At 38.4% G+C, this 25,254-nt stretch overlaps 2 non-coding genes across 2 annotated transcripts; one reads left to right on the forward strand and one right to left on the reverse strand.

Annotated features, from left to right (window-relative positions):
* The first annotated feature begins 2,340 nt into the window (after window positions 1-2,340).
* Window positions 2,341-2,447, forward strand: LOC131832827 (U6 spliceosomal RNA). Its single transcript, XR_009354189.1, has one exon. It is a non-coding gene; the product is annotated as a U6 spliceosomal RNA (small nuclear RNA).
* A 9,796-nt stretch (window positions 2,448-12,243) lies between these two features.
* On the reverse strand, window positions 12,244-12,350 carry LOC131832819 (U6 spliceosomal RNA). The gene has a single exon (XR_009354182.1). It is a non-coding gene; the product is annotated as a U6 spliceosomal RNA (small nuclear RNA).
* Between the last annotated feature and the right edge of the window lie 12,904 nt (window positions 12,351-25,254).

Below are 25,254 nucleotides of genomic sequence, written 5' to 3' on the forward strand. Positions count from 1 at the left end.
CCAATCACCACTCCATGGGAGAATTTAAAAATAAATTTACTAATGAGGCCAAGAATTCAGAATCACAAATACTTCGGAACTAATAAACTGCCTTCACTTGATGTTATTCTATAAGATAAATCCTACGATCAAGTTTCAATTTTAAATTCTTACAATTTTAAATTCTTAAATCCTTATGAAGAAGCATCATTTGGAGGGAGCAGTTTTCATAATTTATCATCCATCAGCCTTTTTTTTAAAGATTTTATTTATTTATTGGACACAGAGAGAGAGAAAGAGAGAGAGAGAGAGAGATCACAATTAAGCAGAGAGGCAGGCAAGCAGGGAGGGAAGCAGGCTTCCTTTTGAGCAGAGCCGGGTGTGGGGCTGGATCCCAGGACCCAGAGACTATGACTTGAGATGAAGGCAGAGGCTTAACCCACCCCCCACATGATGAGAGAGCCACTCAGGTGCCCCTCATCCATCAGTCTCAATTGATTGGAGGAAAATGTGTGGAGGAATAATGCCTTAGGGAGCTAATCTCTCTAAAGAATTTTCAAGTCTTTACCCCTTCAAGGTCTTTGTACAGTTCTGATAGCCTCTAAACATCCAGCTGATTTCTACAGTGACAGGCCTGTAAAAACCTGTCTTCAAACCAGGAATAGAGCTCAAAACATACCAGTCAAGAGCAACTTTGAGTCTTTAAGGAATTTATCATCATTTCTTTGTTTTTGGTTAATATCTGAAATAGTTCCATATTACACTTGCATAATTTCTCCAGAGCTGACTTTGAAGGAGGCATTCAGGTCCAGCTAGTTCCATATTTTGGCAAGAACTATAGTTCTATATATAAAAAAATCATATTTTAGGGCGCCTGGGTGGCTCAGTGGGTTAAAATCTCTGCCTTCGGCTCAGGTCATGATTCCAGGTTCCTGGGATTGAGTCCCACAGTGGGCTCTTTTCTCAGCATGGAGCCTGCTTCCATTCTTCTCTCTCTGGCTGCCTCTCTGCCTTCCTGTGATCTCTGTCAAGTAAATAAATAAAATTTTTTTAAAAAATATTTTATACCAGTTATTCATGTTTATTAACTAAGATATCACAATACAAATAATACAAACAGTTGCTCTTTATTAATACCTTCAACCAAGATCAAAAAATATGTCATATTTTCTCCAAAAATTTTATATCATCTGATAGGTCAGATATATATAAAATTACATTTAAAGTTTTAAAAATATCAGCAAATATTTTCATTTAAATGCAAATTTGAAAAAAAATCTACTTTTCCAAACACGACTTTTTATCCTATTTTTTTTGAATTTTGTCGACCACTGATAAAATGTTTAGCGAGACGATAAATGTTAGATCGAAAAAATTGAAAAATAGATGTAGGTTCACATTATTATGTTCCACTAAAAATGATTTAGTTTTTGATGAACATCTGTTTGGTAATATATTGTATCCAGATATAGTAAATTAATGACATATATAAAATTATAGGGAAATGACACCTTCCGTTCCATTATGAGTAGAGCTTTTAAAATGCTATTTGTCACAACCTGTCATCTTGTCATTACGTAGCATTATGTAGCATTTAAAAAATGTATACTCTTCACTTCGAAGTCTTTTAGAAATCTAAAATATGACTTTCTATGGTTTGTGTTTCCATATTCCTTTATTGCCAGTTTGAGCAAATCCACATGCATTGATTCAAAGGTAATAAATTCCTCTTATTTGGAAAAATGATGTTTATTTTTTTTCTGTCACCCCTAGCAGGTGGTTTCATTTTAGCACACTTCAGAGTTATAATATCATGCTTATTAAAAACATTTATTATGATCTACATAGATGAATGAAACTTTTATTTTATTAAATTATTTGACAAAAAAATCTGTTATTTTTAAAAATGTATTTACTTTGAGGGTTATTTTAGAGAATTCAGAGAGGATATAGGGATGTGGTATTATGCAATTTTTAAGTAGGTATGAAATGGTTATTTATATGATTGTTTCTTTAAGGCTTATGTATATTGTCCATTATATGCTATAAAATATTTTGAAACTAAATTTAAGGTATGTTTTACATAGGATTTTTGATAGGAATTGGATTTACAGACGGTTTTCGGTAGTATGGACATTTTAACAATGTTAATTCTTACCATTCATAAATATGAGCTATCTTTCCATTTGTGTCTCCTTCAATTTCTTTATCAATGTCATAGTTTATGGAGTACAGATCTTTCATCTTCTTAGTTAAATCTATTCCTAAGTATTTTATTATTTTTGATGCTATTGTGAATTAGATTATTTTCTTTATTTTTTCAGATAGTTCATCATTAGAGTGTTAAAATGCTCCTGTCTTGTGCTTACTTTGGCAGCACATATACTAAAATTGGAATGATGCAGAGAAGATTAGCGTGATCACTGAACAAGGATGACATGAAAAACTGGGAAGCATTCCATATTAAAAAAAATGAAACAAAACAAAATTCTTGTCTTTTATATATTGATCTTGTATTTGGCAGCTTTACTAAATTTGTTTATTCAAATTTTTTGGTGAAGATTTTAGGATTTTTTAACATGTAAGTTCATGTTATCCAAAAAAAGAAAATTTTACTTCTTCTTTTTTTTTTTTTTTTGGAGTCTCTTATTTCTTTGTGTTCCTTGTTTCTCTGGCTGGGACATCCAGTACTATGTCAAATGAGAGTAGTGAAAGTGGACACACTTGTCTTTTTTCTGATCTTTAAGGGGAAAACTTTCAAACGTTTTTGATTGAATATGAGATTAGCTCTGGGCTTGCAATATGTGTTTTTTCTTTAATGGATTTTTTAACTTATTTTTTAAAAATTTTTATAAACATATAATATGTTTTTATCCCTAGGGGTACAGGTCTGTGAATCACCAGGTTTACACATTTCACAGCACTCACCATCACTCACATAGCACCTGCCCTCCCCAATGTCCATACCCCCACCATCCTCTCCCAACACACCTCCCCCCAGCAACCCTCAGTCTGTTTTGTGAGATTCAGTCTTTTATGGTTTGTCTCCCTCCCAATCCCATCTTCTTTTATTTTTCTTTTCGTACGCCCGAAACCGCCTATGTTGCATCTCCACTTCATCATATCAGGGAGATCATATGATAGTTGTCTTTCTCAGATTGATTTATTTCGCCAAGCATAATACCCTCTAGTTCCATCCACGTCATCACAAATAGCAGGATTTCATTTCTTTGGATGGCTGCATAGTATTCCATTGTACATATATACCACATCTTATTTATTGATTCATCTGTTGAAGGACATGTAGGTTCTTTCCATAGTTTAACTATTGTGGATATTGCTGCTATAAACATTTGGGTGCATGTGCCCCTTCAGAATGCCACGTTTGTATCTGTAGGGTATATACCCAGTACTACAAGCACTGGGTCATAGGGTAGTTGTATTTTCAGCTTTTTGAGGCAGCTCCACGCTGTTTTCCAGAGTGGTTGCACCAGCTTGCATTGCCACGTACAGTGTAGGAGGGTTGCCCTTTCTCCACATCCTCGCCAGCATCTGTCATTGACTGACTTGTTCATTTTAGCCATTCTGAAAGGTGTGAGGTGGTATCTCATTCTGGTTTTGATTTGTATTTCCCTGATGCCGACTGATGTGGAGCATTTTTTCATGTGTCTGTTGGCCATTTGGATGTATTCTTTGCAGAAATGTCTGTTCATGTCCTCTGCCCATTTCTTCATTGGATTATTTGTTCTTAGGGTGTTGAGTTTGATAAGCTCTTTATAGATTTTGGATACTGGCCCTTTATCTGGTATGTCATTTGCAAATATCTTCCCCCAGGTAACTTCTGACAGTCATCTTTTGGCTTTGTTAACTGTTTCCTTTGCTGTGCAAAAGCTTTTTGATCTGATGAAATCCCAATAGTTCAGTCTTGCCCTTGCTTCCCTTGCCTTTGGCGATGTTCCTAGGAAGAAGTTGCTGCTGCTGAGGTCAAAGAGGTTGCTACCTGTTCTCTCCTCAAGGATTTTTTGGATTCCTTTCTCACATTATGCTTCTTCATCCATTTCCAGTCTATTTTCATGTATGGTGTAAGGAAATGGTCCAATTTCATTTTTCTGCATGTGGCTGTTCAAAGCCAGGGGCTCTTTCTCTTCTCAAGGGGCAGCATGCTGTGCCATCCCCACACTTGCTCCTGGGGAGCGCAGTGACAGACATGTGCAACCATGCTTCTCTCTCAGGCAAAGGGGATGCTAGGGCAAAGAGTATTTCGCTCCATACGTGTATCTACACCGTGCTACGGAGACTAGCTCAGGCAAGCAGCAGCATCCCCAAACCCAACTCTGATTTCGCAACGAAAGCTGTGCTTTCCCAGGGGAGATGCCCAGGCAAAGAGGCTTTTGCTGTATGCAGGGTTTCTCCCACTGCGAGACTTGGCTCAGGCAAGCAGCAGCAGCCCGCAGAACATTTCTCAGCGAATGCTGTGATTTTGCAGAGGCTTTGGCTTGGAGTGAACAGCACTTCACCGCTGCTTCCTCAGCAAGGCTTCAGTCGCGTCAGGGAAGAAGAGCTGCAGGAGAGTTGGTGCCTCTTGGGCCTTGCTTTCCTGGGCTCCATCTTCGTTTCATGGGTTCACCCTGCCAGGCCGAACTAAGCAGACACAGCCACAACCGTGCAGTAACGTGCCTAGCCTAGGATGGCACTCTATGCACACTACCATCTCCAGGTATAGGCATCGCTTGGCCATTTACTCTGGCGCTCAGGCGGACTCGCAGACTAGGCCAGTGCTTTCCCCACAGGAAAGGAGAGGTGACAGGATCCCTGCACACCGCCCATGCACTGAATAGGGAGCTTTGGGGGACTGTCCCCACTCCTTCCCCTTAAACCTTGTGCCTCCTCCAAGCTTCCACATCCTGGAGTAAGATGGCATCTGATGGCCAGTTCTTTCTGGGAGTTGTTTCTCGAGTTCAGGGTGGTGCCTGGTGGCAAGCCCATGTCTCCACCACGGACAGGTGGCCAAGTAGATGCTGTCTCCTTGGGCCCAAAGGCTCAGGACAGGCATGCTTTCTGCCCAGACTCCTTCGTCAGAGTGGAGCCCTTTCCCCTGCCCTAATCTTGCTCTCGTGTCTCCTTAGCAGACAGGCTTTTGTCGCTCTGCAGTGATAGACATGTCCCTTTCCTTAAGGCTCTTTCCACAGGCGCCACCGCGCTTCTCTCTCAGGCAGAGGGGATGCCCAGGCAAAGAGGATTTTGCTCCATGTGGGTTTATTACACCGTGCTGTGGAGACTAGCTCCGGCAAGCAGCAGGCAGCATCCCACAGACCCAACTCTGATTTCCCAAAGAATGCTGTGCTTTCCCAGTGGGAATGCCCGGGAAAAGAGGTTTTCGCTCTATGCGGGTTTCTCCCATCGTGCTGCGAATACTAGGCTAAGGCAAGCAACAAAAGCAGCCCGCAGAACCGACTGTGATTTCCCAGCGACAGCTATGCTTTCCCAGAGGATTTCAGCTTGGCGCGAACCGCACTTCGCTGCTGCTTCCTCAGCAAGGCTTTGGTCATTCGTTCTGTCGCGGCAGGGAAGAAGAGCAGCGGGAGAGCTGGTGCCTCTTGGGCCTTGCTTTCCCGGGCTCCAAGTTCGCGCCCGGGGTTCACCTTGCTAAGCCGGACTATCAGACACAGTCAAGCCCTGCAGCAGCGTGCGTGGCCTAGCATGGCACTCTATGCCTATTACCATCTCCTGGCGTAGGTAAGGCTTTGTCTCTTCCTCTGGTGCTCAGGCAGATTCGGTGTCTAGGCCAGTGCCTACACCACAGGAGAGCGGAGGCGACAGGATCCCTGCACACGGCCCGTGCACTGGGATGGGGAACTGTGGGGGACTGTCTCCACTCCTTCCCCAGCACATCCCTGCCACCCACAATGCTGCCACATCTTGGTGGAAGAGGGCATCTAACTGCCCGTTTCTCCATGGGGTTGTTTCTGCGAGTTCTGGGTATGGCACCTGGTGGCAAGCCCAAGTCTGTCCTTGGGACAGGTGGCCAAGGAGATGCTGTCCCCTTGGGACCAGAGGCACAGGACAGGCCTGCCTTCTGCCCAGACTCCTTCCTCAGAGTGGAGCACGCATCCATGCCCTAGTCGTCCTTTCATATCTCCTTAGCAGCCAGGCTTCGTCTCTCTGCACAGGGAGCGGGTGACATTTGTCTTGCCACCGGCCTGCTGTTTCTGCCAGGGCAGGCTCTCCTGCCTCCGGACCGTTTCCCGACCCCAAGGCCAAGGGCTCCTTCTCTTCTCTGGTGGCGACGTGCTGAGCCTTCCCCAGACTTGTTCCTGGGGAGCGCGGTGACAGACGTGTCCCTTTCCTTAAGGCCCTTTCAGATGTGCAACCATGCCTCTCTCTTAGGCAAAGGGGTGCTAGGGCAAAGAGGATTTCACTCCATGCGGTTATCTTCCACCATGCTGCGGAGACTAGCTCAGGCATTCAGCTGCAGCATCCCACACATCCGATTCTGATTTCCCAATGAATGCTGTGCTTTCCCAGAGGAGATGCCACGGCAAAGAGGCTTTCGCTGTATGCGGGTTTCTCCCACCGTGAGACGGCTCAGGCAAGCAGCAGCAGAGCCCGCAGAACCAACTCTGATTTCTCAGCGAATGCTGTGCTTTTGCAGAGGCTTTGGCTTGGAGCGAACAGCACGTCACCGCTGCTTCCTCAGCAAGGCTTCAGTCGTGTCAGGGAAGAAGAGCTGCGTGAGAGCTGGTGCCTCTTGTGCCTTGCTATCCCGGGCTCCAAGTTCACATCCTGGGTTCATCCTGCCAAGCCGAAATAAGCAGACACAGCCTCGACCCTGCAGCAGCGTGCATGGCCTAGGATGGCACTCTGCTCACAATGCCATCTCTCGGCGTAGGCAAGGTCTGCCCTTTCGCTCTGGCGTTCAGGTGGACAGGAGACTAGGCCAGTGCCTTCCCCATCCTTGAGGAGACATGAGAGGATCACTGCACACTGCCCGTGCCCTGGGTTGGGGAGTAATGGGTAACTGTCCCTGTTTCTCCGGGACACCCCCTGCCTCCGCCAATGCTGCCACATCCTGGAGGAAGATGGCATCTGAATGCCCGTTCCTCCAGGAGCTGTTTCTGTGAGTTCAGGGCCGGGAGCTTGGTGGCAAGCCCACGTCTGCCCTCTGGACAGATGGCCAAGGCGATGCTGTCCCCTTGGGACCAGAGGCACAGGAAAGGCCTTCCTTCTGCGCAGACTCCTTTCTCAGATTGGAGCACGCTCCCCTGCCCAATCGTCCCCTCGTGTCTCCTTAGCAGCCAGGCTTCGACTCTCTGCACAGGGAGCGGGTGACACTTGTCTTGCCACCGGCCCGCTGTTCCTGCCAGGGCCGGCTCTCCAGCTTCCCGACCCTTTCCCGACCACAAGGCCAAGGGCTCCTTCTCTTCTCCTGGGGCAGCGTGCTGCACTTTCCCCAGACAGGCTCCTGGGGAGCCCAGTGACAGACATGTCCCTTTCCTTAAGGCTCTTTCCACAGGCGCAACCAGGGTTCTCTCTCAGGCAGAGGGGATGCCCAGGCAGAGAGGATTTTGCTCCATGCCGGTTTATTACACCATGCTGTAGAGTCTTGCTCAGGCAAGCAGCAGCATCATCCCACAGACCCGGCTCTGATTTCCCTAAGAATGCTGTGCTTTCCCAGAGGGGATGCCCGGGCAAAGAGGCTTTCACTCTATGAGGGTTTCTCCCGCCATGCTGCGAATACTAGGCTAAGGCAAGCAGCAACAGCAGCCCACAGAACCGACTCTGATTTCCCAGCGACTGCTATGCTTTCGCAGAGGTTTTCAGCTTGGCCGGAACGGCACTTTGCTGCACTTCCTCAGCAAGGCTTTCGGTGTTCACTCTGTCATGTCAGGGAAGAAGAGCCGCGGGAGAGCTGGTCCCTCTTGGGCCTTGCTTTTCCGGGCTCCATGTTGGCGCCCTGGGTTCACCCTGCCAGGCCGAACTAAGCAGACACAGCCACAACCCTGCAGCAGCGTGCGTGGCCTAGGATTGGCACTCAATGCACACTACCATCTCCCGGTGTAGGCAACGCTTGGCCTTTGGCACTGGCCCTCAGGCGGACTCGCGGATTAGGTCAGTGCCTTCCCCACAGGTGAGGAGAGGCGACAGGATCCCTGAACACCGCCCATTCACTGGAATGCCGAAGCTCCTTCTTCGGCAAACCCCCTGCCACCGAAAACGCTGTCACATCTTGGAGGAAGATGGCATCTGACTGCCCGTTTCTCGAGGGAGCTGTTTCTGCGAGTTCCGGGTATGGCGCCTGGTAGCAAGCCCAAGTCTGCCCTACGGACCGGTGGTCAAGGAGATGCTGTCCCCTTGGGACCAGAGGCACAGGACAGGCCTGCCTTCTGCCCAGACTCCTTCCTCAGAGTGGAGCACGCGTCCGTGCCCTAGTCGTCCTTTCATGTCTCCTTAGCAGCCAGGCTTCGTCTCTCTGCACAGGGAGCGGGTGACACTTGTCTTGCCACCAGCCTGCTGTGTCTGCCACGGCAGGCTATCCTGCTTCCTGACCTTTTCCCAACCACAAGGCCAACGGCTCCTTCTCTTCTCTGGGGGCGGCGTGCTGCACCTTCCCCAGACTTGCTCCTGGGGAGCGCAAGGACAGACATGTGCAACCACGCTTCTCTCTCAGATCTCAAATACACAACATAACCCTGCACATAAAGGAGTTGCAGAAAGAACAACAAGGAAAGCCTAAACCCAGCAGAAGAAGAGGAATAATAAAGATCAGAGCAGAAATCAATGAAATAGAAACAAATAAACAAAGAAACAAAAACCACAAAACAACAACAACAACAACAGAAAAAAAACAATAGAACAAATCAACGAAACTAGAAGCTGGTTCTTTGAAAGAATTAATAAGATTGATAAACCCCTTTCCAGACTTATCAAAAGAAACGGGAAAGAACCCAAATAAATAAATTCATGAATGAAAGAGGAGAGATCACAACCAACACTAAAGAAATACAAACAGTTATAAGAACATACTATGAGCAACTCTACGCCAACAAATTCAACAATCTGGAAGAAATGGATACATTCCTAGAGACATATAAACTACCACAACTGAACCAGGAAGAAATAGAAAACCTGAACAGACCCATAACCAGTACGGAGATTGAAACAGTCATCAAAAATCGCCAAACAAACAAAAGCCCCGGGCCAGATGGCTTCCCAGGGGAATTCTACCAAACATTTAAAGAAGAATTAATTCCTATTCTCATGATACTGTTCCAAAAAAAATAGAAATGGAAGGAAAACTTCCAAACTCTTTTTTACTGAGGCTAGCATCACCTTGATCCCAAAACCAGACAAGGATCCCATCAAAAAAGAGAACTACAGACCAATATCCTTGATGAACACAGATGCGAAAATTCTCACCAAAATATTAGCCAATAGTATTCAACAGTACATTAAAAGGATTATTCACCACGACCAAGTGGGATTTATTCCAGGGCTACAAGGTTGGTTCAACATCTACAAATCAACCAATATGATACAACACATCAATAAAAGAAAGAACAAGAACCATATGATACTCTCCATAGATGCTGAAAAAGCATTTGACAAAGTGCAGTATCCCTTCCTGATTAAAACTCTTCAAAGTGTAGGGATAGAGGGCACATATTATCAATATTATCAAAGCCATCTATGAAAAACCCACTGCAAATATCATTCTCAATGGAGAAAAACAATACTTTCCGCTGAGGTCAGGAACACGGCAGGGATGTCTGTTATCACCACTGCTATTCAACATCGTACTAGAAGTCCTAGCCTCAGCAATCAGACAACAAAAAGGAATTAAAGGCATCCAAATTTTGCCAAATTGGCAAAAGAGAAGTCAAACTATCCCTGTTTTCAGATGATATGATAATGTATGTGGAAAACTTAAAGGACTCCACTCCAAATCTGCTATAACTTGTATAGGAATTCTGTAAAGTGTCAGGATATAAAATCAATGCACAGAAATTGGTTGCATTTTTTTAAACCAACAAGACTGAAGAAATAGAAATTAAGGAGTGAATCCCATTTACAATTGCACCCCAAACCCTAAGATACCTAGGAATAACCCTAACCAAAAAGACAAAGAATCTATACTCAGAAAACTCTAAAGTACTCATGAAAGAAATTGAAGAAGACACAAAGAAATGGAAAAATATTCCATGCTCCTGTATTGGAAGAACAAATATTGTGAAAATGTTTATGCTACCTAAAGCAATCTACACATTTAATGCAATCCCTATCAAAATCCCATCCATTTTTTCCAAAGAAATGGGACAAATAATCCGAAAATATATATGGAACCAGAAAATACCTCGAATAGCCAGAGGAATATTGAAAAAGAAAGCCAAAGTTGTTGGCATCACAATTCCAGACCTCAAGCTCTATTACAAAGTTGTCATCATCAAGATAGTAGGGAACTGTCCCCAAAATAGACATAGATCAATGGAACAGAATAGAGAGCCCAGAAATACACCCTCACTCTAAGGTCAACTAATCGTCAACAAAGCAGGAAGGAATGTCCAATGGAAAAAAGACAGCCTTTTCAACAAATGGTGTTGGGAAAATTGAACAGCCACATGCAGAAAAATGAAATTGGACCATTTCCTTACACCATACATGAAAATAGACTGGAAATGGATGAAGAAGCATAATGTGAGAAAGGAATCCAAAAAATCCTTGAGGAGAGAACAGGTAGCAACCTCTTTGACCTCAGCAGCAGCAACTTCTTCCTAGGAACATCGCCAAAGGCAAGGGAAGCAAGGGCAAGACTGAACTATTGGGATTTCATCAGATCAAAAAGCTTTTGCACAGCAAAGGAAACAGTTAACAAAGCCAAAAGATGACTGTCAGAAGTTACCTGGGGGAAGATATTTGCAAATGACATACCAGATAAAGGGCCAGTATCCAAAATCTATAAAGAGCTTATCAAACTCAACACCCTAAGAACAAATAATCCAATGAAGAAATGGGCAGAGGACATGAACAGACATTTCTGCAAAGAATACATCCAAATGGCCAACAGACACATGAAAAAATGCTCCACATCAGTCGGCATCAGGGAAATACAAATCAAAACCAGAATGAGATACCACCTCACACCTTTCAGAATGGCTAAAATGAACAAGTCAGTCAATGACAGATGCTGGCGAGGATGTGGAGAAAGGGCAACCCTCCTACACTGTACGTGGCAATGCAAGCTGGTGCAACCACTCTGGAAAACAGCGTGGAGCTGCCTCAAAAAGCTGAAAATACAACTACCCTATGACCCAGTGCTTGTAGTACTGGGTATATACCCTACAGATACAAACGTGGCATTCTGAAGGGGCACATGCACCCAAATGTTTATAGCAGCAATATCCACAATAGTTAAACTATGGAAAGAACCTACATGTCCTTCAACAGATGAATCAATAAATAAGATGTGGTATATATGTACAATGGAATACTATGCAGCCATCCAAAGAAATGAAATCCTGCTATTTGTGATGACGTGGATGGAACTAGAGGGTATTATGCTTGGCGAAATAAATCAATCTGAGAAAGACAACTATCATATGATCTCCCTGATATGATGAAGTGGAGATGCAACATAGGCGGTTTCGGGCGTACGAAAAGAAAAATAAAAGAAGATGGGATTGGGAGGGAGACAAACCATAAAAGACTGAATCTCACAAAACAGACTGAGGGTTGCTGGGGGGAGGTGTGTTGGGAGAGGATGGTGGGGGTATGGACATTGGGGAGGGCAGGTGCTATGTGAGTGATGGTGAGTGCTGTGAAATGTGTAAACCTGGTGATTCACAGACCTGTACCCCTAGGGATAAAAACACATTATATGTTTATAAAAATTTTTAAAAAATAAGTTAAAAAATCCATTAAAGAAAAAACACATATTGCAAGCCCAGAGCTAATCTCATATTCAATCAAAAACGTTTGAAAGTTTTCCCCTTAAAGATCAGAAAAAAGACAAGTGTGTCCACTTTCACTACTCTCATTTGACATAGTACTGGATGTCCTAGCCAGAGAAACAAGGAACACAAAGAAATAAGAGACTCCAAAAAAAAAAAAAAAAAGAAGAAGTAAAATTTTCTTTTTTTGGATAACATGAACTTACATGTTAAAAAATCCTAAAATCTTCACCAAAAAATTTGAATAAACAAATTTAGTAAAGCTGCCAAATACAAGATCAATATATAAAAGACAAGAATTTTGTTTTGTTTCATTTTTTTTAATATGGAATGCTTCCCAGTTTTTCATGTCATCCTTGTTCAGTGATCATGCTAATCTTCTCTGCATCATTCCAATTTTAGTATATGTGCTGCCAAAGTAAGCACAAGACAGGAGCATTTTAACACTCTAATGATGAACTATCTGAAAAAATAAAGAAAACAATCTAATTCACAATAGCATCAAAAATAATAAAATACTTAGGAATAGATTTAACTAAGAAGATGAAAGATCTGTACTCCATAAACTATGACATTGATAAAGAAATTGAAGGAGACACAAATGGAAAGATAGCTCATATTTATGAATGGTAAGAATTAACATTGTTAAAATGTCCATACTACCAAAAACCGTCTGTAAATCCAATTCCTATCAAAAATCCAATGTTAGGGGCGCCTGGGTGGCTCAGTGGGTTAAGCCGCTGCCTTCGGCTCAGGTCATGATCCCAGGGTCCTGGGATCGAGCCCCGCATCAGGCTCTCTGCTCAGCAGGAAGCCTGCTTCCTCTTCTCTCTCTGCCTGCCTCTCTGCCTGCTTGTCATCTCTCTCTGTCAAATAAATAAATTAAAAATCTTTTTAAAAATCCGATATTATTTTTTTACAGAAGTAAGTAAAGAATCCTAAAATGTATATGAGACCATAAAAGACAACAAATAATCAAAGCAGTTCTGAGAAAGAATGAAGAAGAGAAATTACACTTCTTGATTTGAAACTATACTACAAAGCCCTCATGCCCCAAACAATAAAGTATACTGGCATAAAAACAGACCAATAAGCAAGTAGAACAGAATTGAGAGTCCAGAAATAAATCCTTTCATACAGTCACCTAATATTTGACAGGGGCCAACATATGTAATGGGTAAAGATAGTCTGTTCAATAAATGATATTTAAAACTGAATAGTCACATAAACAGTATGAAACTGGAACCTTATATCACTCATAAGTCTTAACTTGAAATAGATTAAAGACTTAAAGGTGATGCATGAAACTAAATTTCCCAAAGGAAAACATAGGAAAAATTCTCCTTGACATTGGTCTTGCCAATAGTTTTTAGGATACCAGACCAAAAACACAAGCAAAAAAAAGCAAAAATAAATAAATGGTATTACATCAAACTAAAGTTTCTGCATTGCCAAAAAAAAGAGAGAGAGAGAGAATGAAAACACAATCCACAGAATGTAAGAAAATACAAATCTTATATCTGAAAAGAGGTTAATAACCAACAGATATAAAGAAAAAATATATATAATTAAAAAAATAGCAAAAGGATCTCAATAGACTTTTTTTTTTCAAAAAAGTTATATAAATGACCAACTGGAGCATTAAAAAGTGCTCAACGTAAAAAACTCAGGGCAAAGTCATTATGTTGTTGTTGTTGTTGTTTACCTCTGAAAAACACAGCAAGATATTACTACCTATTAGAATATATACTACCAAAAAATTGAAACTAGCAAATTTTGGTAAATATTGGAGAAAATGGGGAACTTATGCACTGTGATAGGGATATAAATTTGTATGGAAAAGAGTATGGAGATTATTCATATTATTAAAAGTAAAATTACCATATGATTCAGTAATCCCACTTCTAGGTATGTATCTAAAGGAAACGAAGTCACTGATCAAAAACATATCTGCACTCTTATGTTTATTATAAAATTATTAACTCTAAGCAAGAGATGGAAATAACTTCAGTATCCATTAATGGATGAATGAATAAAATAAGTATGGTAAATATATACTATGGAATATTACTTAACCATGAAAAATTAAGAAATACTGCGATTTACAACAGCATGGATGGATCTTGAAGGTATTATACTAAGTGAAATATTTCAAAGATTTTATATATTTTTTTAATTTATGTATTATGATATCCCTTACATACAGAATCTGAGGAAAAGGCAAACTAATCGAAACTTAGAGTTGAGTTGACAAGGGATGAACCTGGGGTGGGGTAAGGTGGTCAAAGGGTGCAAACTTGCAACTATAATATGAAAAAGTTCTGGGGATCTAATGTACAGCATGATGATCATAGTTAATAAAATATACATACTTTTTTTATTGTTCTTCCCTTTATTAAACTTTGCATATATCACATTCTTACAAGTTGAAAGTTTATAGCAATCTTGTATAAAAGAGGTCTGCTGCCACCATCTTTCTAACAACATTTGTTCATTTTGTGTCTCTCTGTCACATGTTGGTAATTCTTGCAATATTTCAAGTTTTTTCATTATTATTGTATTTGTTATGGTGATCTGTGATCAGTAATTATGACCCACTGAAAACACAGAACTAGTTTACTTAAGGTATATACATTCTTTTTCTTTAAAAACATAATGCTTTTTGAACAGTACAGTATAGTGTTTATTTTTTATATGCCCTGGGAAACATAATTTTTTATATGCACTGGGAAACCAAAGAAAAAAGAATAATAATTTGACTTAGTTTATTGAGATAATCACTTTATTGAGGCAGTCTGGAACAAAACCCACAAGACCTCTGAAGTTTATCTCTACTATACTATATACATAAAAGTTGCTAAGAGAGTAGATCTTAAAATTCCTTACGATACATGCATAAGAAACAGTGGCAACTCTACGAGATAGTAGATGTATTAACATTTTTATGTAGATTATATTGCAATAAAGATGTATACCAATTTATCAAATTGTACAAAATTTACACAATGTTAAAAGTTTGCAATGTTATAAGAAATCATTTCTTAAATTGACAACTTATAATATGTCGATTTTTTTTCAATAAAGCTGGGAAAAACTTTTTGTAGAATTAATCTATTTTTCAAAAAAGGAAGTAAGGAAGTAGAAACTGCAACTAACTCTGAAAGAGTAGAATATAAAATCCATTTTCGTTATATACACTGTGACAAAAACTATTACTTAGTTTACAATGAAGGAGTACTTGTGAAGCATGAAGGATGGTCTATAAATAAGGCTGAAAGAGCTCAGTTTTAAGGTTTAAATTTAAAATCTTCTTTTGAAATACTAAACTGACCACCCAGTTTTCCAAACATAAATGTCTTAACTGCATGAATTTATTTCATACAACTCTATAATCTAGTTTCATAAGAAAGCAGCATGCAAATGTTGAATAAGACAGACTTGCTTAAGTTTCTTTATGTTCAACAGTAAAGGATACCTCCCTAAAAATAAATAGATGAAAAATCAGCATATTTATTATGATAATTATTATTCATAATGAGATTCATATTGAATTAGGGAATATATATCCTCAGAGGGGGTAAAGTAAAATGAAATTTATTTTGGTAAATGTGTCTATGAATAGTCAATACAATGCCTCAATAGAAATGAATATTACCATTTTGAACAATTTAATTACTATTATTAGAATTATTATAAGTATAAAAATAGCTATCATTTTAGCATGGAATATGAAACTCTCATGCTCCATGCTTCATCACATCCACACAACAACCCTGCATAATAAGTATTATCATCACCATTTCATGGGTGAAAAAACTGAGGCTAACACATTTAGATAACTGGTTTATGATTACATGGCTAGTAAAGATGCATCACACTAATTTAGGCTTTATGATTTCAGAATTGTACTCTTTCCACTGCACATTCTATTACTCTGTAAATACTTGGCCTGTTTTCATTTAGTTCTTTAATTTTATTTATGTGGTGATGGCTTAAAGCTTCATTTAAAGGAAGCTTAAAAAATTCATTTAACCAAAAGCTCCCAAGAATTAAAAATGTCATGGATCTAATGTAGACATGGATATCATTAGTTAATGGGTAACTGTATATTTTCCACTCTAGTGAGATAACAATCAGAGTATTTTTCTAAGTTTTAGTCTCTCAGTGTTCAGAAGGACTTTGTTAAAATAGAAATATTTAGACAAAGGTGATCAAAAGTCTGGATCAGGTCACCTTAAGATAAATATTAGGAAACTGAGGAAACAAATGGAGATTTGAACACTGAGCTATGATATAATGAATGGTTTCAAGTATTTAGTAGAGTATAGAAAAGCCCTTTAAAGCCTGGTCTTAGCCTCGCATTGCAGCTTCTGGGATATCTGTCTATCTATCATCTATCTATCTAGATATAAATTTGAAAACTTTTTTAACTTAAAGATTTTGAGAAATAGAATATAATCAGCACCATAGAAGATCTGTTTATGATAACAACCTAGCCCCTCCTCCCAGTTTGTTAATATTCTCTCTTATTTAATGTAACATTGTGCAAATAGACCACTACTGACCTGCCGTTATGAATGAAATAGCTATAATCATCTGTTTGCATATCCTGGTGAAAATATTCATTTAGTTCCATGTTGTATTTCTAGGAATGGACCAAATTTTTATTTTTATTTTTCAGTTTTCTAAATATTGTCCAACTTACCTCAAATGTTTTTATAATGGGCACTTTCATTCTTTCACATTTTTGCAAGACAATTTTACTGTTCCCAATATGGTAAGTGTGTAATAGTATGTCATTTTAGGTTTTAATTTATTTTTAATCTAATTTAATTTAATTCCAGATTCATAATAAAGATAAACAGTTTTTATATATGAGTGGCCATTTGGATTACCCTTTCTGTAAAGTACATGCTCAAATCTTTTGATATCTTAACATTGTGTCATACTGACTTCTTAAATAGTAGATTTTCTGAATGAACTTTTAGCTGTGTAGGTCTTCTCTATTTTATTTTCAACTTGTTTTCATTTCAATATCTTTATATTTATTTTCATAATCTGCTTTTATTTTGCTTTGTCTATTATCTATCTATTTATCTATCTATCTATTTATTTGCAAGCAAGAGAGAGCGAGCAAGTGAGAGTGCAGGGAGGGATAGAAAAAGAAGGGAAAAGAATCTTAAGCAGGCTCCAGGGTCAGCACAGAGCCCAACTCTGGGCTCTATTTCACAACCCTGACATCATGACCTGAGCCAAAATGAAAGAAATAAAATAAAATTAAGGTGTTAATAAAAAAGGAAAAAGAATTGGAGGTTTAATTAAGTGAGCCACCCAGGCACCCCTGTGGTATCTTAAATTAGCTGTCATATCTTTAAAGTTCTAGAGTATCCATTTGGTTCATTTATAAAACCTTTCTCAATATCATTTTTAGTTTCAGGTTTTGTTCAATTTGCTTCCCCTCTCATTTCTTTGAGCAGAGTAATCAAGCCATTTTATAATCTTTATTGATCATTTTAACATCATACTTAATCCCATTTTGTCTATCAAATCTTGTTAATGGTTTTTCTTTGTGTGCTCTGTTACATTTGGCTATGTTCAAGACATTATATTTGAGACTCTTATTGAGTAGGGATAATTAAGAGCTATAATAATGGTATGGTCCTCCTTGCAGGATTTTTTCTTATATCTGAGACTCTACAAGACAATCATACTCCAAATTCAGTAATTGACTTTCTCAGTTTACACAGAAGGCAAGGTAGGCTATAGTCTTATTTCTGCTTCTCCTTGTGCTTTGGGGATCTCAACTTAAATTTGGGTTGTACCAAAGTCCTCAAATTTGATTGCTGCTGGATTTTGAATTTTGTTTCTCTAGTATCAAGAGTCTATTAAAAACACAGCTCAGTGTGTTTTAGCAGTTTCAAATTCTCTCATAGCTAAAATGGCTTCAGGGCATATATCACTAGGCTCTCATTGTATTTCGTATTTTGGCCCAGTAATCCCACACTTAATTGTTTTTTTAAGATTTTATTTATTTATTTGACAGAGAGAAATCACAAGTAGTCGGAGAGGCAGGCAGAGAGAGAGAGAGGAGGAAGCAAGCTCCCTGCTGAGCAGAGAGCCCCATGCGGGACTTGATCCCAGGACCCTGAGATCATGACCTGAGCCAAAGGCAGCGGCCTAACCCACTGAGCCACCCAGGCGCCACTCCCACACTTAATTTTTTAATCATTTTATTTTTAATTTTAAAAGCTATTTTCTCTGGATTTTTAGTTGTCTTAAGTAGGAGTTTTTAGATCACCATTACTAGAAGCAACAACAAATATACATGAAAATATCTGCAGTAGTTTATCATATCTTTATGGCTTTGAACTTCCATAAGCTGAGGCATCCTTCTCTAATCACTTTGGCAAACTCCAATTTACCCTTTAAAACAACACAAGAATTGCTTCATTTAAGAACATGTTCAGGGATGACTCTTCCCCACTGTTCTTACCAACATTCCCACACACTCTTTGCTACCCACACCTTGTTTATGAACTTTCATTAGGTATATCAGCGTGACCAGAATTTTGCTCTATTGTATTTTTGTCCTTTAGAGCTTTAATTAAATATGAATTCCATAGAAAATCTGTCCCTTTTCTTTCAAACCTGGGTTAGTTATTTCTTCTCATTCTTTGTCAGAAGTTACTTGATTAGAGAAACTTATAGCTCTATTGTGACTTTGGAGCCTTTACAGTTTTTTGACTGGAAAAATCACCTATCCCTTAGATTTTTACGCAGCTTCTTAGCTGATATTATTCAGAAATCTGTTCAAAACAGACTTTTTCAAGGAGGCCCTTTCGGACCACTCAGTTAAAAAACCTCTTCTCAATCACTGCTCTTTTTAAAATGTGCTTATTTAGTTCAAATATGAATCACTATTAAGGAAAAACCAGTACGATTTTTTTAAAAGATTTTATTTATTTATTTGACAGAGAGAAATCACGAGTAGATGGAGAGGCAGGCAGAGAGAGAGAGAGAGGGAAGCAGGCTCTCTGCTGAGCAGAGAGCCCGATGCGGGACTCGATCCCAGGACCTGAGATCATGACCTGAGCCGAAGGCAGCGGCTTAACCCACTGAGCCACCCAGGCGCCCACGATTTTTTTTTTTTAAGTTGGCTTACCTATTATCTATCTCTCCCATTAAAATGATTCCTCTGGGCTGGGGTTTTGTTGTGCTCATCTTAGGCCAGGCACTCAATAAATTGTCTCTGAATGATTAAATTGTTTGACTCCCGTGCTAGATTCTCAACATCATGAGGCCAAGGATTGTTTTATTCAGTCCTTCTTTATCCTCAATGTCTGTTATATTACAGTCACTTATGTGACTAATGGGAAAAATCACAGAAAGAAAGAGTTAAAACTACAGAAAAACCCTGTAGGTTCAATCACACAAAGCTTTCTAAAATTATTTCGCCCAGAAATTGAATACTGGCTGCACTTTTGATTTTTTTAAATGGTATTGAATTTAATTTAAATGGAAACACTTGAATGGTAGAATAATAAAAAAAATTATAAAAGCAACTTGCTCCTTAAAGTAAGAATTATATAGGGCATCTCTTCTAGAAGCAAAATTTTCAAATGTCAAACATCTGAAAGCATAGAAGGAGAAGTAAGAGTGTGAATTGTACTTCAATGCTCTTTTCTTTATATTCAGCAAACAGCTTCATTCACACCTTTCCAATTTTTTCAACTCTTTTGACAAAGCCTTCAGAGGAGTTACTGCTGATGACAACCATCACAGCCTAACAGGAGAAATTTTATAAAGAAAAATAATAGCATGTTTTTCCCAAATTGTTAAGGATATGGTGAAGCTCTGTCGGATTCAAAGGAGGAATGTGCAATTCTATGCTATATATAATAATAACTTATTTCAATCGTGGCTTGCAATTTTTCAGATATATCCATTTATTGAAACCACTATCAAATAAACAAAAACAAACAAATTAACAGGGGTTCGAGACAGAAATTATCTAATCTAAAAATAGCACATGTTCACAGAATACACAACACATATCCCAAGTACTACTATAGGTTTCAAGTAATAGTCAAAACAATAGTAAACATGATTCAGACCCTACCAGTCAAATCATAAATGGGACCTTAACTGTAAATCCTTATCTTTAGATCAAAGCGGGTAATTGGGTGCTGAAGATACATTATAGAACTAATATGTTATAGAACTCCTCTGAAATGAGTCATTTATTCCATCACTTTTCCTGCACAGCTGCTGACCCATGTTTTGGTTCCTGGAAATAGCTGCTACCCTGTCATACTTCTTAAAAGCACATATATTGATAACTCCTCTCATTCCTCCATTCCTTTGAGACTGTCACTGTGTTAAAATATGGAGTCAGCTGACTCACTTGTGGTGGTAATAAAGTAGATGAGTTTGCAAAGTATTTTGTTATTTCTAAAAATGCAAAAACCAAATTACATTGAAATCATAAGGGGTGTTTCAGGGAGAGCTGTAGGATGTGTTTTCTTGTGTAATCCACAGAGATTAGCTCCAACACATATTTAAACTGTCCTCTAGGAGCAACCTTAGTGATAAAGCAAGAAGATAAACGGATGTATACACACCCTGGCACAAAATTATCACTTATGTTTGGCTTCCTAGTCTCCTCGTGTTACTTATTTATCTTAACTTCTCTCTGAAATCAGGGAACACAGAATCTCAATCAGTTGACATTTTTCTACTGAATTACCCAATAGTCTGATCATACCCCTAAGTCTTTTTTAAATTAGTTCACTCATAATCCCAAATCTGCTTTGCTTCCTCATCTTAGTACACTGTAATTTGATTTCAAAATGAGGACAGTTGTCAGTAATGCCACATTCATTAATCTATTTTACAATTCCATGTATTTATAACTATGAAGATATGTTAATAACATCCATTCCAATAGCCACCCTAAATTTATTATCATGAAACAAGACCTCAAGAAAGAGAATTCAAAATCCTCCATGTATTTGCAACTTATTGCAATAAAGCCTTTATCAATAGACTTCCCTGTGCACATGGTGGTCAAATTGCTGGTGAAAACCAGCCAGGTCTATTACAAGCTTTCTCATGGCTTCTAGGTAACCCAAGTGAGCCTTTATTGATACTGGGAAGGGATAAAGCAGGGAAGGGATAAACAGTGCTGTAAGAATTGGCTAGACAAAAGTAATGACTCTCATTACAAAGTGAGTATTTTAAAGCAAAAGAGCCTGTTGGGAATATGGTTTTATAAAATAGTGGTTTTTTTAATTAAGTTTTTAAACTTCAATTAGTTAACATATAGTGTATCATTAGTTTCAAATGTAGATTTCAGTTATTCATCCATAGCATATAATAGCTAATGCTCAGTACTTACTGTTATAGCTTCTTGAAAGCAGAATTTTAACCCACTGAGCCACCCAGGCGCCCTTGAAAGCAGAATTTTAGATCACAGTTTCTGATTACTTCCATGTAGTAAAACACTTTCCTGCTAGCAACCTTCCAAACATACTGTTTGTCTGAGGAATTTCTTTAATAATAAATAAATAGGAATTTATTTAAATTTATAATTATATAAAATAAATAGGAATTTATTTAAATTTATAAATATATAAAATAAACAGGAATTTATTTAAATTTATTTAAATATTGCACACTGTTTCATTGTTCATAAATAAGGTGATGATATTATAGCCATTAGTTGGTAGCACTGATATATCACTTTCTTTTTACTTCTCAGTGCATTCTCTTTACACAAAATAGATATATATTTTAAAAGAATCTGAATCTGTGGCAAAATTTTAAAAAACCCTATACAGTGAAGTTTATCATTTTAAGTAATCTCAATTATCTTCCTCAACTGTGATAGTATATCCTTCTATCTAGGCCAGATATTGTATGAGGGATTTGAAGAGACATACTTTTCTAAATTTCACTTTTCTCATCTGCAAAATGCTGATCATGATCCTACAATAAAATACACTTACAATTTTTTGACGAAAATTTATTTATCTATTTTAAGATTTTATTTCTTTATCAGAAAGAGTGGGCGAGAGAGCAAGCACAGGCAGACAGAATGGCAGGCAGATGCAGAGGGAGAAGCAGGCTCCTGGCCGAGCAAGGAGCTCAATGCGGGACTCCATCCCAGGACCCTGGGATCATGACCTGAGCCAAAGGCAGCTGCTTAACCAACTGAGCCACCCAGGCATCCCTTTTGATGAAAATTTAATCTGTATAAACAATATATTTGCTGTAATGCATGGTTCATGGAAAACATCTTATTTAATTATAAGCAACAACACTATTAGAAATTAAGTAAATGTGTCTATAATATTTAAAGTTTTAACACATAATTCCACTGCTTTGCCTTATTTGCTCAAATCCCTTTACCACATTCACTGACAGAGTCAAATGTACTTTTTCTACTAGTAGCCAGCTCTTTGTCTCTTGTCAGAAAGATGCCCTTGTGAATTATTTATAATAGCGATAATAGCAATAATAATAGTAATAATAAATAGCAATGAAAATGTTAAAAAAAAGTTTTCTTAACTAATTAGGGTTCTTAGACATCAATTAGAGGAACCACCTCTGGCAAGCAAATTAATCTGCAAGACATTCCCAGAATTAACAAGTCAGTCAGATACAGGGTTGTCCGTAGACTGAAAGGTGAAGCAATAGGACTAGGTTTGGAAAATAGGTAAGGACAGTGAAAAAAATGATCAAATTTTTGGGCAAAATAAATTCTTAGGTGTCCTTTCAATGGAGTCCTGGGCATTATGTAGCAGAAACTCTGGAGATTATCTCAATCCATTGGAGTCACCCGTGTATTAGCTTGCTATTGACAAAGTTATTTACAAACTGTAGAGCAAGAGGTTATAATGTAGAAAACTGATGGTAATGCACAAGATTCTTGTTAACAATAATGCAAGTTAGTGATTTTTCATTAGAAAACATAAATTCTATAACCCAAATTATGGGCCCAGAGCACCTCTGCTGCACAACTCTGCTTATATCCCAAATAACCATGTGAACTAGTTTTAATATCTGCTTCTCTTATTAATTTTTGAATAAAAATTCTTGACACAAGTATTTTATAATTGTGTGATAATCATGCATTTAATTTCTTGGAGAACAAAACACACTTTAGCATAACTAGGTTCGTTCACAAAACCAGCCTTGATTACACACTTCTATATGTTAGAAATGATGTGATAAATGTAGAATATTGGGCACTTGTTTGGTATTCTTTGCCATGTTTTGCACTATCTAAAAAGAGATCAGTGAACTTGGACTGGAGTTAGTAGACATGGAAGAAAATAAAATATTACAGAGAAGAATACTGTGTGGTCCACAACCTAAACGGGCTGGGATTCCCATCATTTGGATCCCTGTAGCTTTACAAAAGTCAATTAAATTTTTGTATCTCCGATTAAAGTTGTTTCCCCAGTACTTTTTCAAACATCTCTTGAAAGTATTGTTTCCCAGAAAAAAAAGGGATTTTGCACATGTATGTGCCTTTGTCTCTGGTCATGATCTCAGTCAGGATCCTGGGATCGAGCCCCATATCGGGCTTCCTGCTCATTAGGGAGTATACTTCTCAGTCTCTCTCTGCAGCTACATCCCCCTGCCCCGCTCATGCTCTCTCTCTCTCTCTCTCTCAAATAAATAAATACAATCTTTAATTTTTTAATTAAAAATAAGATAAATAAAATTTAAAAAAAAGTCTGGTCTTACTGCCCTATTTAGCTACTTTCTTTCTTTTTTTTTTTTGAGTTGTATTTAAAGCAGCATGAGAGAACATGAGGCTCTCAAACTTAAAAAAAAAAGGAAAAAATTGAGTTTTGTTAGGATTTAAGATCTTGTCTGCTAGACAAAAACGTTGGCTTTGTTGACTTGTGAAAATTAACAAAAGAGATTAAGATAGATTCTAATAATTTTTGTAGAAATTAAAAATTTCCTCCAACCCAATTACATACAGACCCATTAAGTAAATTCATTCCATTGTCCCAAACCAACCTTTTCTAATAGTAATGCATCTGTGTAAACAGGGTCAACCCAAGGAATAAATAAATATTATTATTTTTTTCCTGTCTCTTCCACAGTCACATCTGGGTATATTGGTAGCAAACCAATTATCTATCTTATAAGACATGATATCATAAGGAAGGGTAATATGTCCATTTGGAACAAATGAAAATCATTGTAATTTTATCTTGGTGCAGTAACTTGAGATGGCACACTGTGGGTTATGAATATATTTTATTTTTTTTTACTGGGAAGAAGAGATTATAGAGATATTGTTTATCCAAGAGAGACTGACAGGTGTTGATAGTTGCCAGGTCAATATCCATCTACTTTTTCCTTTAATATCAGAAAGCACTGAGGGATTGACAACAAGGAAACTTAAAACAACATCAAATATTTTATTGTCTCTTTTCTAGTTACATTGTAACCATATGACAATGTATCAGTTATACAAGATATCATTCTCTTTTACCTCTATCTTTCTGCCAGAAATGTGTGCATAAGAGTGAGAACTCCAACAACAATTTTTGCAACTGTGAATAAAAAGCCATGAAAACCTCTAAGATACTTCACTTGACTTTCTTAAGACTCTGAACCAACACCAGAAAACACTCTCTGTAGTCTTCTTGTTAGATGAAAAAATATGGTTATACCACTTTTGACAGTCTACTACCTACAGCAAAATGTAAATCTTAATTGAAATATGTCCTCTCAGCTGTGCTTAAGCAACCGAGTCCTGAGCTTTTCAGGTTTTCAGTCTGAAAGAGTACACCTCTGGTGCTCTGAAAGGGAAGAGAAGGGACACCCTGTTCTCCATATAAATTAAAGAAATCTGTGCATATAAAATTTATCAAGCAATTATCTCCTAACTCCTTCTATCCAAATTACCTGATATGCTCTCCCTACTCCTTTATTCCACGTTACTGCCTTTTTCCAGGATTCTGTATCACATCACAACATGTCTTCTGTTATTTCCTTCTTGCAAGCTAGTTTTGTTTTCTCCATCTAAAAAAATCAACAATCATTGTGTATTTGAATTCCCATTTTCCTCAAATGCATTGATTCTTCTTATCTATTACTCTTTTCTCATACTCAGTGTCTTTGTCTTTATGGGGTTCGTACTTTGCTTTTCCCCATCCTTTACTGCCATTATATAATCAAACCTAATAACTTCTTAGAGAAAGTTAAAATTCCTGCATAGCCACTCGTGAACACAAAGTCACTGATTTTTAGCAAACCTATAAGATAGTCAGACATCCATTCAATTTCTTTTTTTTAAGATTTT

This window comes from Mustela lutreola, chromosome 5 (genome assembly GCF_030435805.1).
Source record: "Mustela lutreola isolate mMusLut2 chromosome 5, mMusLut2.pri, whole genome shotgun sequence".
In the NCBI taxonomy this organism is placed as follows: Eukaryota; Metazoa; Chordata; class Mammalia; order Carnivora; family Mustelidae; genus Mustela; species Mustela lutreola.